Below are 18,941 nucleotides of genomic sequence, written 5' to 3' on the forward strand. Positions count from 1 at the left end.
GTGCCTCTGGCAGGACATTTGGGGCAGGGAAAGACCTTCGACAGGAATGTCATCCACTTTTACTGGCTCCAGATGAGAAAATACTCAGATGCATTCTGTAGGTCCTGCAAGACTTGCCAAGCAGGAGTGGGGGGAGATGTAAGGCTCCCCTGCAACCATTCCCCATCATGAGCACCCCTTCTGAGCGGGTGGGCATTGACTTTATGGGGCCTCTGGATCCCAACAAAACTATGGGCAACAGGTTCATCCTGGTCTTGGTGGACCATGCCTCCGGGTACCTGGATGCTATCCCTCTGAGGACAGTGATGGTGCTCGTCGTGGCCCAGGCACTGATGGGGATCTTTGCCCACATGGATTTCTCCTAGTGAGGTAGTACCTGACTGGGGTACCAACTTCATGTTGCTGTACATGAAGGTCATGAGGAAGGAGTGTGGAGTAAACTACAAGTTCACCACCCCTTACCACCCGCAGAGTAAAGGGTTGGTTGAAAGGTTCAACTGAACCCTGAAGAGCATGATTGGGGGTCTATCATAACCCAGGAGGCATAAGTGGGATGCCTTCTATTTGCTTACAGTGAGATCCTGCAGTAAGGGGTTAGCTCCAGCCCTTTTGAGCTTCTGTTTGGGCACTCTGTTAGAGGACCTCTCAGTTCTGTGAGTGAGGGCTAGAAGCAAGCTCCTAGAAAGCCAACCCATGATGTATTCAGCTATATGCTGGCCTTTCGGATCCGGATAGCAAACTTCAGGAAACTCATTCAGGGGAACCTAGAACCTAGTCCGGAGGACATGAAACACTGGTACGACCAGAATATCTCTGTGTTTGAGGTTCAGCATAGTAAAAAGATGTGGATGATGGAGCCAGCAGAGTTTTGTACTCTGCAAGACAAGTGGGCTGGCCCCTATGGGGAAAAGGAACACAAGAGTGATGTCACTTACCTTGTGGACTTGCAGACACCTAGGAACCCCTCGAGGGTCCTGCTCATGAACTGTCTCAAACCCCAGTTTGAGTTGACCATGCTCTTGGCTACTGATGATGGACAGAAGAGGAGAGTGAACCGCTCCCTGACTTATTGTCTGCTCAAGAGCAGGATGAGTCAGTAGAGGGTGTGATCCTCTCCCTCCATTAACCCTAGAACAGCATAGTGACTGTCGCAAGTTGTGGCACATTGGTGTACTCATGACATCGAATCTGGGGATAGTCCACCTACCACTGCAGGTAACAGGAGGGCGTGTTGGCCCCCAAGGAACCTCTTCAGCCAAGGCGACTTCATCCCCCAAACAGTTGTGCACTAGAAGGCACATGGGCAGAGTGGAGTTGTAAGCCGGCGGGGCCTCTGACGACTTGCCAGTCATTTTGATTATATAGAGAGGCCCCCTCCTGGGCCTATATTAACCCTGAACCTCATCCCCCAGGGCCCGGCCTCAGGTTTGGGTGCCCTTTTCCCATCCAGGATACACATTTTGTAGTGTTGGGGACCACGGGGAGCCTTAAGACCTCTGTGGTCCCTGCTGGCTCCCCGCCTCCTGCTGGAGCCAGCATTGCTTTGACAGAGAGGGAGCTGCTGAACATGTAGCTCCCTCTCTGTCAAAGCAATTGTCCTCTGCTTCCAGCAAGCAAGAGCAAAATGCTCTTACTTGCTCAAAGCGGAGCACAGTTTGCTTTGGCTTGGTGGGAGCGGTAAAGCTCCCCTAAGCTGTCGCAATCAGCTATTCCCGGAGTGGGCATCCCGGGACATAGCAAGAGCCGGCACTGGGGGCTGGCGCTCCCAAGGGCCATGAATGGATTCAGGAAGGGGGCCAAATGCCCCCCTCCTTTGTTTGGTTTCAGCCCGGGGAGAAAGTGGTTGCAGGGGCTGCGGGGGGATGGGTGGGCACCCCCTACATATTTAAACATTAGTGCCCAGGAAGGTGACGGTCCACAGGGCTTTTCAAAGGCCTAGGAGGAGGCCCCATGAGCCCCCCTTCTTTATTATAATAATAACCCCTCATGCCCCTGGATTTGGCCAACCCGGGCTTCCTGAAAAAATGCATAGGAGTCCACGCATCTTTTTTTTCCAATTTTGCTGCGGTTCCGCAGGTACACCTGCAGATTTATGGCAAAATTGAATGAGAAAAATGCTTTTAACCTTTGGTGAGGTACCTGTGGTACCTCCGGGGGGGGTCATGGTATTCCTACCCTGCCCCTCTTCTAAATCATTTACATTTTTTGTGGGACTCAGCTTCAAGTCGAGTCCCAAGATGGCTGCCAATACTTTCTGGCTGAAGTGTTGGCAGCCAATCAAATTGCAGCACAGGGACTGTGGATCCGCAAGTCCACTGCAAGGATCCACGTCCCCAGATATCTATGTTTTTGAAACTTAAATATCTCTAAAAGGACTGAACGAATTTACATCAAAGCACAAAAGGCAGGCTTTCTGGACCAACATCTAGCTTTCTTCCAAATTTGGTCTAAATCCGTTCAACGGTTCGGGCTGTAGTCGTGTTCAACATCCCTATGGAAAAATGCATGGGGAAAACGTGTTTTGGAACCCCCCTTTTTTATCAGCCCCCGCTTGATGGTTCACCTCGAAACTTAAAACACAGCAGGGGTGTAGCACAGTTTTGAAAATTTTGTGAAGATTCGTCAAGTGGCGCCATAGTTGTTGGCAAAAAAATACATTTTTCCTATGGAAACATGGTGCTATCTATAACTACCTACTGGTGACTGCCAGTCAGATATATATCTATATATCTACATATGTATATTTATTTATGTGTTAATAATTGCTACATGTGGAGTACAAAAATGTTTAAAGTTTAACTATTTTAATTAATTTAATTTATTTAGCTCTAATCTAACTCTATTTCATACGAGTGTCTGTTTTAAGTCCCTGCCTCTATTGTGTTCTATGGGAGGGTGTTGCAGTATCTCTGAGTGGTCATGTGTGGTGCAGGCATTACTCCATCTCTGACCTGGAGTACATTTAATATTGTTTTGGGTCCATTTGGCAGTAGTAACTATTTAAGTGCAATGTTTGAATTGGAGTGAACTTACTCTTTTATGGGCGGATTTATGTCTGTCCCTATACCCATCCCCATCTTCCCTTAACTCCTCCTTGCACTTCCATAATTTCCTCCCCTCAGTCATAAATATTCCCCATCTTCATGCCACTCCCCGTCCCTCCACTCAGGTGGAGATCGCTGCACAGAAAAAGTAAGGGCAGGCAGAGGGGTAGGTCTCTGCACATAGTTTGTGAATAGTATTTTGTAGTATGTTTGAAGCACTATTGTAGTATTTAATCACTTTGAGGGAGTATGAAGAATTTAAAAGGGTTGCCTCAACTTCCCAAGTTCAAGCAATTAATCAGTAGGGAGGGTTCCCACTGTCAGTGATGCTTCAATCTCTCCTGTCCCACATTATCAAAACTGCCCTAAGCTTTTTTTGTTGTTTTAACGCTTTTCGCCCTAAGTGGGATGGGTATTCCCAGACGTGGGACCCGTGCTCACTACGCCACTGGAGTCAAGCTATCCTGGCTGATGACGGCTGATAGCCAGAAACCGGTCCTAGGATGCTTGATTCCAGTCCAGGGAAGACATGGCTTGGCAGTTCGGGCTGGACTGTTCCCATGAGGCACAGGGTCAAGACTGATTTGCATATGGCCATGTCTAAACTGGGGTGGTGTACTGGGGAAAAGAACGATGGATTTAACCCAGATCTCTTGACTGGGGGAGAATGTCTGCATTGTCAGCATTCCGTCCATCATTTGTTTGTTGTAACGCTTTTCGCCCTAAGTGGGATGGGTATTCCCAGACGTGGGACCCGTGCTCACTACGCCACTGGAGTCAAGCTATCCTGGCTGATGACGGCTGATAGCCAGAAACCGGTCCTAGGATGCTTGATTCCAGTCCAGGGAAGACATGGCTTGGCAGTTCGGGCTGGACTGTTCCCATGAGGCACAGGGTCAAGACTGATTTGCATATGGCCATGTCTAAACTGGGGTGGTGTAGTGGGCAAAAGAACGATGGATTTAACCCAGATCTCTTGACTGGGGGAGAATGTTTGCATTGTCAGCATTCCGTCCATCATTTGTTTGTTGTAACGCTTTTCGCCCTAAGTGGGATGGGTATTCCCAGACGTGGGACCCGTGCTCACTACGCCACTGGAGTCAAGCTATCCTGGCTGATGGCGGCTGATAGCCAGAAACCGGTCCTAGGATGCTTGATTCCAGTCCAGGGAAGACATGGCTTGGCAGTTCGGGCTGGACTGTTCCCATGAGGCACAGGGTCAAGACTGATTTGCATATGGCCATGTCTAAACTGGGGTGGTGTAGTGGGCAAAAGAACGATGGATTTAACCCAGATCTCTTGACTGGGGGAGAATGTCTGCATTGTCAGCATTCCGTCCATCATTTGTTTGTTGTAACGCTTTTCGCCCTAAGTGGGATGGGTATTCCCAGACGTGGGACCCGTGCTCACTACGCCACTGGAGTCAAGCTATCCTGGCTGATGACGGCTGATAGCCAGAAACCGGTCCTAGGATGCTTGATTCCAGTCCAGGGAAGACATGGCTTGGCAGTTCGGGCTGGACTGTTCCCATGAGGCACAGGGTCAAGACTGATTTGCATATGGCCATGTCTAAACTGGGGTGGTGTAGTGGGCAAAAGAACGATGGATTTAACCCAGATCTCTTGACTGGGGGAGAATGTCTGCATTGTCAGCATTCCGTCCATCATTTGTTTGTTGTAACGCTTTTCGCCCTAAGTGGGATGGGTATTCCCAGACGTGGGAACCGTGCTCACTACGCCACTGGAGTCAAGCTATCCTGGCTGATGACGGCTGATAGCCAGAAACCGGTCCTAGGATGCTTCATTCCAGTCCAGGGAAGACATGGCTTGGCAGTTCGGGCTGGACTGTTCCCATGAGGCACAGGGTCAAGACTGATTTGCATATGGCCATGTCTAAACTGGGGTGGTGTAGTGGGCAAAAGAACGATGGATTTAACCCAGATCTCTTGACTGGGGGAGAATGTCTGCATTGTCAGCATTCCGTCCATCATTTGTTTGTTGTAACGCTTTTCGCCCTAAGTGGGATGGGTATTCCCAGACGTGGGACCCGTGCTCACTACGCCACTGGAGTCAAGCTATCCTGGCTGATGACGGCTGATAGCCAGAAACCGGTCCTAGGATGCTTGATTCCAGTCCAGGGAAGACATGGCTTGGCAGTTCGGGCTGGACTGTTCCCATGAGGCACAGGGTCAAGACTGATTTGCATATGGCCATGTCTAAACTGGGGTGGTGTAGTGGGCAAAAGAACGATGGATTTAACCCAGATCTCTTGACTGGGGGAGAATGTCTGCATTGTCAGCATTCCGTCCATCATTTGTTTGTTGTAACGTTTTTCGCCCTAAGTGGGATGGGTATTCCCAGACGTGGGACCCGTGCTCACTACGCCACTGGAGTCAAGCTATCCTGGCTGATGACGGCTGATAGCCAGAAACCGGTCCTAGGATGCTTGATTCCAGTCCAGGGAAGACATGGCTTGGCAGTTCGGGCTGGACTGTTCCCATGAGGCACAGGGTCAAGACTGATTTGCATATGGCCATGTCTAAACTGGGGTGGTGTAGTGGGCAAAAGAACAATGGATTTAACCCAGATCTCTTGACTGGGGGAGAATGTCTGCATTGTCAGCATTCCGTCCATCATTTGTTTGTTGTAACGCTTTTCGCCCTAAGTGGGATGGGTATTCCCAGACGTGGGACCCGTGCTCACTACGCAACTGGAGTCAAGCTATCCTGGCTGATGACGGCTGATAGCCAGAAACCGGTCCTAGGATGCTTGATTCCAGTCCAGGGAAGACATGGCTTGGCAGTTCGGGCTGGACTGTTCCCATGAGGCACAGGGTCAAGACTGATTTGCATATGGCCATGTCTAAACTGGGGTGGTGTAGTGGGCAAAAGAACGATGGATTTAACCCAGATCTCTTGACTGGGGGAGAATGTCTGCATTGTCAGCATTCCGTCCATCATTTGTTTGTTGTAACGCTTTTCGCCCTAAGTGGGATGGGTATTCCCAGACGTGGGACCCGTGCTCACTACGCCACTGGAGTGAAGCTATCCTGGCTGATGACGGCTGATAGCCAGAAACCGGTCCTAGGATGCTTGATTCCAGTCCAGGGAAGACATGGCTTGGCAGTTCGGGCTGGACTGTTCCCATGAGGCAAAGGGTCAAGACTGATTTGCATATGGCCATGTCTAAACTGGGGTGGTGTAGTGGGCAAAAGAACGATGGATTTAACCCAGATCTCTTGACTGGGGGAGAATGTCTGCATTGTCAGCATTCCGTCCATCATTTGTTTGTTGTAACGCTTTTCGCCCAAAGTGGGATGGATATTCCCAGACGTGGGACCCGTGCTCACTACGCCACTGGAGTCAAGCTATCCTGGCTGATGACGGCTGATAGCCAGAAACCGGTCCTAGGATGCTTGATTCCAGTCCAGGGAAGACATGGCTTGGCAGTTCGGACTGGACTGTTCCCATGAGGCACAGGGTCAAGACTGATTTGCATATGGCCATGTCTAAACTGGGGTGGTGTAGTGGGCAAAAGAACGATGGATTTAACCCAGATCTCTTGACTGGGGGAGAATGTCTGCATTGTCAGCATTCCGTCCATCATTTGTTTGTTGTAACGCTTTTCGCCCTAAGTGGGATGGGTATTCCCAGACGTGGGACCCGTGCTCACTACGCCACTGGAGTCAAGCTATCCTGGCTGATGACGGCTGATAGCCAGAAACCGGTCCTAGGATGCTTGATTCCAGTCCAGGGAAGACATGGCTTGGCAGTTCGGGCTGGACTGTTCCCATGAGGCACAGGGTCAAGACTGATTTGCATATGGCCATGTCTAAACTGGGGTGGTGTAGTGGGCAAAAGAACGATGGATTTAACCCAGATCTCTTGACTGGGGGAGAATGTCTGCATTGTCAGCATTCCGTCCATCATTTGTTTGTTGTAACGCTTTTCGCCCTAAGTGGGATGGGTATTCCCAGACGTGGGACCCGTGCTCACTACGCCACTGGAGTCAAGCTATCCTGGCTGATGACGGCTGATAGCCAGAAACCGGTCCTAGGATGCTTGATTCCAGTCCAGGGAAGACATGGCTTGGCAGTTCGGGCTGGACTGTTCCCATGAGGCACAGGGTCAAGACTGATTTGCATATGGCCATGTCTAAACTGGGGTGGTGTAGTGGGCAAAAGAACGATGGATTTAACCCAGATCTCTTGACTGGGGAGAATGTCTGCATTGTCAGCATTCCGTCCATCATTTGTTTGTTGTAACGCTTTTCGCCCTAAGTGGGATGGGTATTCCCAGACGTGGGACCCGTGCTCACTACGCCACTGGAGTCAAGCTATCCTGGCTGATGACGGCTGATAGCCAGAAACCGGTCCTAGGATGCTTGATTCCAGTCCAGGGAAGACATGGCTTGGCAGTTCGGGCTGGACTGTTCCCATGAGGCACAGGGTCAAGACTGATTTGCATATGGCCATGTCTAAACTGGGGTGGTGTAGTGGGCAAAAGAACGATGGATTTAACCCAGATCTCTTGACTGGGGGAGAATGTCTGCATTGTCAGCATTCCGTCCATCATTTGTTTGTTGTAACGCTTTTCGCCCTAAGTGGGATGGGTATTCCCAGACGTGGGACCCGTGCTCACTACGCCACTGGAGTCAAGCTATCCTGGCTGATGACGGCTGACAGCCAGAAACCGGTCCTAGGATGCTTGATTCCAGTCCAGGGAAGACATGGCTTGGCAGTTCGGGCTGGACTGTTCCCATGAGGCACAGGGTCAAGACTGATTTGCATATGGCCATGTCTAAACTGGGGTGGTGTAGTGGGCAAAAGAACGATGGATTTAACCCAGATCTCTTGACTGGGGGAGAATGTCTGCATTGTCAGCATTCCGTCCATCATTTGTTTGTTGTAACGCTTTTCGCCCTAAGTGGGATGGGTATTCCCAGACGTGGGACCCGTGCTCACTACGCCACTGGAGTCAAGCTATCCTGGCTGATGACGGCTGATAGCCAGAAACCGGTCCTAGGATGCTTGATTCCAGTCCAGGGAAGACATGGCTTGGCAGTTCGGGCTGGACTGTTCCCATGAGGCACAGGGTCAAGACTGATTTGCATATGGCCATGTCTAAACTGGGGTGGTGTAGTGGGCAAAAGAACGATGGATTTAACCCAGATCTCTTGACTGGGGGAGAATGTCTGCATTGTCAGCATTCCGTCCATCATTTGTTTGTTGTAACGCTTTTCGCCCTAAGTGGGATGGGTATTCCCAGACGTGGGACCCGTGCTCACTACGCCACTGGAGTGAAGCTATCCTGGCTGATGACGGCTGATAGCCAGAAACCGGTCCTAGGATGCTTGATTCCAGTCCAGGGAAGACATGGCTTGGCAGTTCGGGCTGGACTGTTCCCATGAGGCAAAGGGTCAAGACTGATTTGCATATGGCCATGTCTAAACTGGGGTGGTGTAGTGGGCAAAAGAACGATGGATTTAACCCAGATCTCTTGACTGGGGGAGAATGTCTGCATTGTCAGCATTCCGTCCATCATTTGTTTGTTGTAACGCTTTTCGCCCAAAGTGGGATGGGTATTCCCAGACGTGGGACCCGTGCTCACTACGCCACTGGAGTCAAGCTATCCTGGCTGATGACGGCTGATAGCCAGAAACCGGTCCTAGGATGCTTGATTCCAGTCCAGGGAAGACATGGCTTGGCAGTTCGGACTGGACTGTTCCCATGAGGCACAGGGTCAAGACTGATTTGCATATGGCCATGTCTAAACTGGGGTGGTGTAGTGGGCAAAAGAACGATGGATTTAACCCAGATCTCTTGACTGGGGGAGAATGTCTGCATTGTCAGCATTCCGTCCATCATTTGTTTGTTGTAACGCTTTTCGCCCTAAGTGGGATGGGTATTCCCAGACGTGGGACCCGTGCTCACTACGCCACTGGAGTCAAGCTATCCTGGCTGATGACGGCTGATAGCCAGAAACCGGTCCTAGGATGCTTGATTCCAGTCCAGGGAAGACATGGCTTGGCAGTTCGGGCTGGACTGTTCCCATGAGGCACAGGGTCAAGACTGATTTGCATATGGCCATGTCTAAACTGGGGTGGTGTAGTGGGCAAAAGAACGATGGATTTAACCCAGATCTCTTGACTGGGGGAGAATGTCTGCATTGTCAGCATTCCGTCCATCATTTGTTTGTTGTAACGCTTTTCGCCCTAAGTGGGATGGGTATTCCCAGACGTGGGACCCGTGCTCACTACGCCACTGGAGTCAAGCTATCCTGGCTGATGACGGCTGATAGCCAGAAACCGGTCCTAGGATGCTTGATTCCAGTCCAGGGAAGACATGGCTTGGCAGTTCGGGCTGGACTGTTCCCATGAGGCACAGGGTCAAGACTGATTTGCATATGGCCATGTCTAAACTGGGGTGGTGTAGTGGGCAAAAGAACGATGGATTTAACCCAGATCTCTTGACTGGGGAGAATGTCTGCATTGTCAGCATTCCGTCCATCATTTGTTTGTTGTAACGCTTTTCGCCCTAAGTGGGATGGGTATTCCCAGACGTGGGACCCGTGCTCACTACGCCACTGGAGTCAAGCTATCCTGGCTGATGACGGCTGATAGCCAGAAACCGGTCCTAGGATGCTTGATTCCAGTCCAGGGAAGACATGGCTTGGCAGTTCGGGCTGGACTGTTCCCATGAGGCACAGGGTCAAGACTGATTTGCATATGGCCATGTCTAAACTGGGGTGGTGTAGTGGGCAAAAGAACGATGGATTTAACCCAGATCTCTTGACTGGGGGAGAATGTCTGCATTGTCAGCATTCCGTCCATCATTTGTTTGTTGTAACGCTTTTCGCCCTAAGTGGGATGGGTATTCCCAGACGTGGGACCCGTGCTCACTACGCCACTGGAGTCAAGCTATCCTGGCTGATGACGGCTGACAGCCAGAAACCGGTCCTCGGATGCTTGATTCCAGTCCAGGGAAGACATGGCTTGGCAGTTCGGGCTGGACTGTTCCCATGAGGCACAGGGTCAAGACTGATTTGCATATGGCCATGTCTAAACTGGGGTGGTGTAGTGGGCAAAAGAACGATGGATTTAACCCAGATCTCTTGACTGGGGGAGAATGTCTGCATTGTCAGCATTCCGTCCATCATTTGTTTGTTGTAACGCTTTTCGCCCTAAGTGGGATGGGTATTCCCAGACGTGGGACCCGTGCTCACTACGCCACTGGAGTCAAGCTATCCTGGCTGATGACGGCTGATAGCCAGAAACCGGTCCTAGGATGCTTGATTCCAGTCCAGGGAAGACATGGCTTGGCAGTTCGGGCTGGACTGTTCCCATGAGGCACAGGGTCAAGACTGATTTGCATATGGCCATGTCTAAACTGGGGTGGTGTAGTGGGCAAAAGAACGATGGATTTAACCCAGATCTCTTGACTGGGGGAGAATGTCTGCATTGTCAGCATTCCGTCCATCATTTGTTTGTTGTAACGCTTTTTGCCCTAAGTGGGATGGGTATTCCCAGACGTGGGACCCGTGCTCACTACGCCACTGAAGTCAAGCTATCCTGGCTGATGACGGCTGATAGCCAGAAACCGGTCCTAGGATGCTTGATTCCAGTCCAGGGAAGACATGGCTTGGCAGTTCGGGCTGGACTGTTCCCATGAGGCACAGGGTCAAGACTGATTTGCATATGGCCATGTCTAAACTGGGGTGGTGTAGTGGGCAAAAGAACGATGGATTTAACCCAGATCTCTTGACTGGGGGAGAATGTCTGCATTGTCAGCATTCCGTCCATCATTTGTTTTTTGTAACGCTTTTTGCCCTAAGTGGGATGGGTATTCCCAGACGTGGGACCCGTGCTCACTACGCCACTGGAGTCAAGCTATCCTGGCTGATGACGGCTGATAGCCAGAAACCGGTCCTAGGATGCTTGATTCCAGTCCAGGGAAGACATGGCTTGGCAGTTCGGGCTGGACTGTTCCCATGAGGCACAGGGTCAAGACTGATTTGCATATGACCATGTCTAAACTGGGGTGGTGTAGTGGGCAAAAGAACGATGGAATTAACCCAGATCTCTTGACTGGGGGAGAATGTCTGCATTGTCAGCATTCCGTCCATCATTTGTTTGTTGTAACGCTAAGCTTTTTTATGGCACTCAGCTACTTGGGTTAGTAGTGGCATGCTTCATCATAGAGTCCTCGTCCATATACATAATGAATCTGGATGGGCTTGAACTTGAAAATCAAGGGAAATCTTTGGTATATTTAGAGGGTTCCCATACGTTAAAATTGTCTATGGTACCCTGGTATTGATTTATTAGGATGGTCCCTTGGCAATATTAAAAACAAGCAGATACTCTAATTGAAATAGTTAATATGTCTAGTCTATTGGTCAACATGTTTCAGTCAGTGTACCTTTCCTCTCAGGATCATTTGGCTTTCTTCAGCATCGATTGTGGGTAGCTATCTCAAGTTGACCATTCATTCGTTCTGGCATGCCACACATACAAGCCCACTGTTCTCATTCCACAGTAAAGTATTGGCATTACAAGCTCCTCATGCCTCATGAGGGTTTCAGAGGTGGGCGGGCCTTATTGTCACATATTCTTCAAACATCTGCTCCCGGTATTGAAAGCATTTGGCTCCTCCTCATCCGGAATGTGGAAGAACAAAAGGCACTACAAAGAAAAGGCCCCTTGTGTACGTGCTTGAATCGGCAGTCATGTACAGTCGCATACAGAGGAGCATTGAAGTTTAAAAATGCAGTTATGATTAATTTCACAAAGTGTAAGACATTCACCTTCATTAGAGAGAAATACTGTGAAATTAAAATAAATAATCAGTTTCCTAAAATCACACCGCTTCCTTTATGTGTGAGTTTATAATATATTGTATTGCAATTGCATGAATATAGCGCTTACTACCCCTGACGAGGCGTCAAATCGCTTTTTCCGCTAGTAGCACGCTACTCCAAAACCCATAAAAGATTAGTGTTGAATTAGTATAGTGAAATATGAAAATGATTTAAGTGGTGGATAGGTTAGTCAATTATTTCGATTCAGAAGGATCGTGGAAGGATAGAAGAGGGAAAAACAAGTTTTTTATTTATATACCGCTTGTTACACCTGATAGGGTGTTGAAGCACTTCTTTTTTTTTGGCGAGCAGCACGCTACTCCGGAAACCCATAAAGGATTAGTGGTGAATTAGTATAGTGAAATATTAAAGTAATTTGAGTGGTGGATATTGGTCAGTGAGTTGGAGTGGAAAGGATAGCAGAGGGATAGAGGAAGGAAAAAAAGGTTTGCATTTATATAACGCTTGATACCCCTGATGGGGTGTTGAAGCACTTTTTTGGCGAGTAGCATGCTACTCTGGAACCCATAAAGGATTAGTGTTGAAAATTAGTATAGTGAAATATGAAAGTAATTTGAGTGGTGGGTATGTTTTTCCGTTATTTGGATAGAGAAGGGTAGCGGAGGGATAGGAGAGGGAAAAAGGTTTGCATTTATATAGTGCTTGCTACTTCTAATGAGGTGTTGCAGCACCTTTTTGGCGAATAGCACGCTACTCTGGAACCCATAAAGGATTAGTGGTGAATTAGTATAGTGAAATATGAAATTTGAGAAGTGAACATGTTAGTCTGTTATTTTGATTGAAAAGGATAGCGGAGGGATAGAAGAGTGGCGGATTTAGACTTTTTTCGGGGGGAGGTAATAGCAGTAGGAGGAGACTTTGGGATGAGTAAAAAGGGATGTGGAGGGGAAGAGTTAGAGAGAAGAGTATAGAAAGGCTTGTTTTGGGGGATTGGTATGGTAAAAGAGGTGTCAGATGATGCAAGGGGTAGAGTATGGTTTTTTTGGGGTATCATAGTAGTGGTATGGGGTTTGGGATAAATGAGAGAGTGGATGTAGAGGATATATTGATAGAGGTATAGGGTGAGAAATAGGGTAGTGCATTGGAATGAGTAGTAGAAAGAAGTTTGAGATGAGTCAGAAAGTTGGGGTTGAAGATATATTGAGAGAGTATAGGGTGAGAAATAGGATAGTGCATCGGATATGCTGAAATGGAAGAAAGCAATGCAAATACCATCACATTTATTTCCAACACAATGAAGCGACTTCATTTAATGTATTGAATACCAAACACAACTTAACTTAGAGCTGCACAAGTAGATCATATTGAATACGGACTTTGCGTTTGTGGACAAACAATGACTTTGAAGTTTACTAGTGGCACGTGACCCATGACAGGGAGTCGTTCCTTCCCGGTCGCATTGTAATTCAAGCTATTTGCGCTTACCGAGGGCTTCCCTGGTGGGCTGTCCAGCCTGGACGCACACACAACTTCCTTGGTTACTTATCAGCTTTCAAAATCGATACTGGTGTACTCTTTTCACATGTTCATGCAAAATTGATCAGTTGTAGTCTGAGGCCTCTTTGTATGCATGAAAGTTTGGAGGCGGCAGCTCTTAAAAACATTCCAAAATGTAATAGCAACATACCTCACATATTTTTAAAAAAAAAAGGTAAATCATAAAATTCCTGCGTGTAAGTCCATTTACAAAAGATTGAGACAAAGAAAACAAGGAAAATCCACAACAATCATTCAAATGTGTCTGTTAGTGATGAGATCCAAATAATGTCACACTGTGAACAGTTTGGTTAAACCTGTTGCAGACAGGCACACGCTGGGAGAGAGGTGGGGACAAGTAGAGGAAATAGAAGAACATCACTAAAGAACAGCAGAAATATATTAAAAGAGCGTTAAGTAGAGACCTAACAGTAGTGACACAGTACATTCCTTAATTTGTACTCACCAAAGTAAGCTGCGGATAAGGCTGTCGTGCCTATAATTCTAACGCTGCTTCTATTCACCCCAAATGCTCGACCAACGGGGCTTCATTTTCAACCTGGTAACGAGAGGAACGGGCTTTACTGACTCCATCCGTCAGACTCCACAAGTGTTGGGACATTCAGCAGAATGGGAATTACATATGTAAATTAAAGACAACAAAAACAGACGGGGCTTGCGGCCCATCTTCGTTCCACACCCACTGCGTGCTGTCAGAGGATTGAAATAGGGACTGTTTGTGTTGTGTTGCGGTTAAGCACGCTGTGAAACATGCAATTTGCTGTTCGGTTAAAAATGTTAGTGTTAAGTGGAAACCAATCTGTCGAAGCTGAGGACCCTGTGAATGTGAAATATCAGTCAGATGATTGTAAGCTTTTTCAGACACCCAATCAGTGTTCGCAGGCAAGCTGTCAGGGCTGGTGTCCCTATTCTCTCACTGTCACTCACTCTGGTGCAGAGGCATATGCGGCGCCTATTGCTTTTTCACATTTCACTTTGAGTGTTTAGAACTCACAAATACAAAAGAGACAATGCATGAAAAACAAAGAAAGGGAAATGTGCATACCCAGAACATAAAAGAACACTATTGTCACATTTCACCGTGAGAAATCCACTCGTGACAAGAAGCTGCTGAAATGTTTCTCAAAATTCAAGAAAAATGATGCAAGACGGACTGTGAAAAAACATAACGATGACAAGGAACGTGACTATAATTTTTAATTTTACAGACTGTTGCATATGTTTAAGGACAGGATGGTGGACAATTATGGCTGTCTTGACAATTATCCTGCTCCCCTTCTGCGTATTTTAAACAATATTAGCTTCATGTTTTCTTTATCGAAGGTGGATAATGAGCAAGCCAATTATGTTATATTTGTGATAGTGAAGCATGTGATAGTGAAGCATGCGAGGATCTCAAAGTGATAACACACTAAGGCCTGATTTAGAGTTTGGACTACCTAGCGTCGATATTCCCTCAGGAGGAACTAATCCGTCTGTCAGGCTGAAGGAATACCGTACGAATATTTAAAGTTGATGCTCAGCGACCACCCTCCATCGTGAAGGAGCTGAGTCCATCTGCCGATCCCCAGTACTCAGTGATTGGTTCCCCAGGCCACCATCGACAGGTACAACTACATCAATGTTGGCATGGCGTACATCTGTCCACCATCAAAGTGAGATGGTGGCAGCATCATGACAGAGTACAGCAATGTCAGATGTGTTTTCAAATGACAGACGCATCCATTTTATTGGCTGATGTGTCTGTTATCACACACAGCTGCTCTATATCACCTTATCACACCTGCACCTCACTCTACAAAAGCTACTACTGTAACCACACAAACCATTTACCCCTCTTACCCCACACTTGTTGCAGCTTTACACTGTATTCAGTACTTTTCATTTTGTTTGTTACCTAAATGTCTAGCAGAAGGGCCCCTAGTTTTTCAGAACATGGGTTTACAGTTATGGTGGATGAGATAGCGGGGATGAGTCACAGTTGTTTGGAGCCCGCTGATAGGTGACCATGAGCTAGATGAGGCAAATATGGTACAGAATAGTGGATAAGGTCAATGCCGTCTCCAACACCAGGTGCTCATAGGAAGGCATCTGCAAGACCTGGAATGATCTGCGGGGGAGAGCACATTCCCTCGCTTCCAGGGCACACCGAGATGCCCTGATGCTCTGGCAACAGGTGGTGGTTCTCCCACGCCGCTTAACTTCATGTCATGGGAGGAGAAGGTGTAGTCCATATTCTCACACTGAAGGACTTTGTAGTAATGAAGTCCAGTAGCCGAGACGTAGTTTAAGTAGGTTTATTGAGTGTTGGTTACATGTTGGCTGCTGCTCGGCCCATACTCCAACTGTCACACCTCACCTCACAGACACCAACACATTCCATTCATCATCACCACACCAACATCCCAAGCAGAACATTCACACTGACTGAGCAGCTAGGGAGAAAGCAACAGGATAAATACATATACAGGATACTACAGAATTTCAGGATTTCCAGGTGACAGAGCCTGGTATGTCTAAATAATACTTCTCTTGGCCTAACCAATTCATGCTCTCTCTACTCTAGCACCCCTATTTTCTAACACAAATCTCTTCAATAATGGCAACTTTTTATCCCATCTTTCAAACATTATATCTGTCCCTACTAACTACATACCTTTGATATTCACTGTATGAAATCACCTTTTTAATTGTGGTGGATGGTGGTCAACAGGTAATGAAGTCAATAACCTGTTCGGTTCAGTCAAAGGTTTCAGTAATTTAAAAGTGAGCTCAACCCATGATTGGTATGGACCAGAGCAGACATGCTTAACATAAAGATAATATGTATAGCATTTAGAAGTAACACAAACACAGTTAAACAGTTGAAGACTCAGCACACTAAGCATCACAGGCGAGTTGAAAAACATAGAACATCATTTATTAATAATTTAATAATTGAACTGTCTATAAATCAAGAAAGAGGGCCCCACACAACAACGAGACGGAGTACCGTTTTAAACAGTAAGCTCAAATCTCCCCTTCGGAAATCAACATTCCAGATACATACGCTTCTCACACGTTTTAAAACACCCTTCAGGCTAATGTTACACCATGAAGTATTAAAGCAAAACGAGTACCAGAACAGTATATAGAAGCACAAACCTTCAATGGTGTGGTCACAGACAGCGTTTTCAATTGCAAATTATCACAATATACTTTATCAGCAATAATACGCTGATCATATCACCTTCGTGCACATTAAAATAAACTTGTTACAACAAAAGAGTAAATATTGCAAGGTAAAGAAACCCCCACAATTAGGCGCACAATTAAATTGTTAAATTAGACAAAAAAGGGAGACACAAAATTGGACAGCAAACAATTGTCTATTTCAGTGGTACCAATCCGTTCAATCATTATACATGATACATGATGTAGCATGAGAAAACCATCTGTTGTATCAGGATATTAGGCAGATTAAGTACATCAAATGCATCAATCCGTTTCGTGGATTTCACAACTTATTGCCACCTTCTTCAGGACTAAACATATATTCTCCCACACAAATAAGCTAAAACGTATAAACCCAATAAATACAATTCGAAGTTCCTTAGTGGGACCTATACAAGAATATAAGTGTCCCAGAAGGGCTGTTTATCCCTAAAGCTCAAGGCTGTCAGAGGTCAGACCATATTTCAAGAAGGCACTCATTGCATAACCCATGTCACTTCAGTATATGACCGTTCAATGAAGCATTATCCAACACTGGAAGTTTCATAAGGGAACTGAATCCTCTTTAAAGTTTTGGAAAATGTCACTCAATTTGTGCGAAAATGATAAAAGCGGCTTGTCTCCTTCAACTTTCGTGCCGCATGGACACCAATATGCATGAAACTGAAATGTCACCAAAATGACAAAAGTATAATAAGTGGAACCGAAGATATGAATTTTTAAGGTTATAGATAAATATAGCACCAAAAAGCCCAAACTGTCTATGGAATCAGTATACTGGGATCAAGGCATAATATTAGGGCTGACCACAATGGAGCCCTTGTCACACTCCAAGTGGATTGGTCCTGGTGAAATTAAGGAAGTCAAAAAAGATGTGAAACATATGTAAGACTTAGAGCAGAAATGGACTATGAAGAAATGTAAGCATATTTTGTCAAAACATAACAAAATCCCTTTCTATGTGTGGACTTGGACACAGTTAAAAGAAAAAAGAAAAATTCAAGCGCTCCAGAGCTTCAAGAAGATATGACATAAAATGTATCCAATCAGCAGTTTTATTACATCAAACTGATTTCCAGATTGGTTTCGCTCAAAGCTCCCCGCATAGAAAAGAGATTCAGCAGGACCAATCTACTTTGTGTGTCTGATTATACCTCCATCGTGGTCAGACTCTAATTGCCCCAAGGTCCTGGTCTTATTGACATGTTGATCCTCTTGGCACTATATTTGTATAAATATTTAAAAAGTCATATCTTTAGTTCGACTTATTGATTTTTTTCTCATTGTTTTGGTTAGACCTGTCAGCCATAGGGTGGTCTTCCCCCCAAATTTTGCCTCTCCTCCTCCATTTTGCTGGACCAATTTTTGTTGGCCTCGAGACTCTGAGCACTTAATCCCTTCTAAACAGTGCTAAAGGGCATGTGATCACTCCTTAAAACATGATAATATTGGCTTATCCCCAATTGCCATGTTATTTAACTTATACGTCCCTAATAAAGTGCACTACATGTGTCCAGGGCCAGTAAATGAAATGCTACTAGTGGGCCTACTGCATTGATTATGACACCCACTTAAGTAGCCCTTTAAACATGTTTCAGGCCTGCCATTGCAGAGCCTGTGTACGCAGTTTTAAACTGCCATGCCAACCTGCCAAAATAAACCTTTTGCAAGGCCCAAACCTTCCCTTTTAAAAAATATAAGTCACACCTAGAGTAGGTCTTGAACAGCCCAGAGGGCATGGTGCAATGTATTTAAAAAGCAGGGCATGCACTTTTAAGCTTTACATGTCCAAGTTGAGAAAAACGCTTACATTTATTTTTCAATACTACAAGACCTATCTTTCCCATAGGATAAAATTACAGTTGCCTTATTACATTTTTTATACGTGTTATTTCCAAATGGTGGAAGATTACCAATTCATGTTTAGCGTCTTTGGAGTTGAGGTGAAAAGCCCTATTTAGTGGTGAAGTTGGTTTTTGATCCCACTTTTTAAAATGTCACTTTTAGAAAGTTGGCATTTTTCTGCCCTTATCTCTTTTGTGCCTATAACCTGGCCTGGGACATATGACTGCGTGCAACTGACAGACATTGTGAATTTTTCCCAGACAGTTACACAATAGAGGTAGTAGGTGTGCCTAAGTGGGCCATCTGCTAGCAGGATGAGGGGACGGAGCTGAGCTCACTTACACCTTAATAGCAGGTGCACTTCACACAAAGTACCTAACGACCCTGCACTGTCACTTCAGTCAGCTTGGAGCCTGGAAATTCCATGTACATCAAAGCCACTGTCTAGAAGCTCCCTCAACCTT

The 18,941-nt window shown here is 46.5% G+C and overlaps 1 protein-coding gene across 1 annotated transcript in view; it reads right to left on the minus strand.

Moving 5' to 3' along the window:
- The window catches only part of B3GALT1 (beta-1,3-galactosyltransferase 1), a 1,403,455-nt gene that overhangs the window by 406,747 nt on the left and 977,767 nt on the right, over positions 1–18,941 (minus strand). The window contains exon 7 of the mRNA XM_085645381.1: positions 13,865–13,957. The gene's annotated coding sequence lies outside the window, so the exon portion shown is untranslated. The remainder of the gene's footprint in view (positions 1–13,864; positions 13,958–18,941) is intronic.

This window comes from Triturus cristatus, chromosome 3_1 (assembly GCF_964204655.1).
Source record: "Triturus cristatus chromosome 3_1, aTriCri1.1, whole genome shotgun sequence".
NCBI lineage: Eukaryota > Metazoa > Chordata > Amphibia > Caudata > Salamandridae > Triturus > Triturus cristatus.